Source organism: Miniopterus natalensis, chromosome 15, assembly GCF_054644295.1.
Source record: "Miniopterus natalensis isolate mMinNat1 chromosome 15, mMinNat1.hap1, whole genome shotgun sequence".
NCBI lineage: Eukaryota > Metazoa > Chordata > Mammalia > Chiroptera > Miniopteridae > Miniopterus > Miniopterus natalensis.
The window spans coordinates 31514626-31516244 of record NC_142095.1 but is presented as its reverse complement, the minus strand read 5'-3'; positions in this window follow the sequence as shown (position 1 = coordinate 31516244).

Sequence of the window (1619 nt, the reverse complement as noted above, 5' to 3'; positions counted from 1 at the left end):
CATCGATCTATGATCCAGGAGATGGTGGTTCGATTCCCAGTCAGGGCACATGCCCGAGTTGCCGGCTCGATCCCCAGTGGGGGGCATGCAGGAGCCGGCAGATCAATGACTCATCATTGATGTTTCTATCTCCCTCTCCCTCTCTTTGAAATCAATAAAGACATATTAAAAAAAAAAAAAAGATTCCCAAAGGTACAGAGTATCTATCATGCAGCAGGGTTATGGAATTAGGAAACCAGAAAGAACTTTTGGACTTTCTGAAAGTTTGTGGTTACTTCAGATCATCATCCCATAGAGAGGGCAATTATGGGTCCTCTTTGTAAAGCAAAAACACAGGCTATTAACTACAAAACTAGGCCTGAAGTACAGAAGGTCAACTTCAAACGAATTCAGGACACAAAGATCTTTCACTCAGGCAGTAACTTGATTTTCCAAGACGATGCTCTCAGTATTAAAATAGCTCAAGAAGAAAGCATATGCTTCTATTTAGTGTGGGTTTTTTTCCTGTTGTAAATTCTGCTAACCTATTATTTTCTTATGTTTAAAAACATCTTCATTCTCATTCACTGTCCCTGGGGCAGTGTCCCTGGCAAATTCTTCACAATTCCCCCAGAATCTTCCAGCACAGACACAGGCTTCCAAGTCAAAACTTGTGCAAACATCACCTGTCAAACGCCTGCAAGGTAATGACATATGCATCCTGAGCTCTATCATCATTCCCTTACTGGGACTTTACTAAAATCCCTAGCACAGCAAGAGACTTTCAAACAGCTTTCTCCTGCCCTTTTATTTCACAGGTTAAGTGACTGACTCAAAGTTACACTGCTATTCAAACTAGTCTCCTGGCCTCATTTGTGCATTTTCTAATAATCTACAGATTAAGCAGAGGCGGCCAATTATGAGAAATAAAAGCCCTCCGTTTATAAACATTTCCCCAAGAAGTTACCAATAAAAACATCTATAAAAGGAAAAAAGAGAATGCTGAACTCTTTATCTTAATTGAAAAAGAAAGGGCAGACATCACACTGAATTCTTAGGCCAGTTACTCATACAAGTGAATTTAAAACAGCCAATTCTCTCCCTCATCTATTCTACCAGGCCAGGATTCACAGCAAATCTCTACTATTAAGTAAAGGGAAGAAATCCTTCTATTGAGTACCACTGACCCAATCAGGGCAAAAGAAAATAAAGGATCATTCATAAGTAAAAGAATTAAAGTTTAATTTCTCAGAAAAACTTACAGAGTGTGCGACTTTTAAAATACAAAGACCACTGAACTTTAGTCAAGATATCCATGGACTTTATTATATACTTTTATTATATATTGGAGGCAACTAAAAGGGGGCATCTCAGATTGGAGAGAGCTGGAAGTTCCCTGTAACGCCATGAGGGCAGGGCTTCTAGACAGTTCAGGGCTGTGTCCCAGTGCCTAGAAAAGTGCCAAGCACAGAGCAGGTGCTCGACACATAGTATTAGCTCAAAAAAAGAGAAAGGTGGGAAAAAGAACAAAGTTGCAGCACAGAGATACATACAAGAAACACACTGGGATGGCTGCTCATGGGGAAGGCATGGAAAATGGGGAAAAATAAATAACTCAGAGCCGGGCTTTCCATGGACCT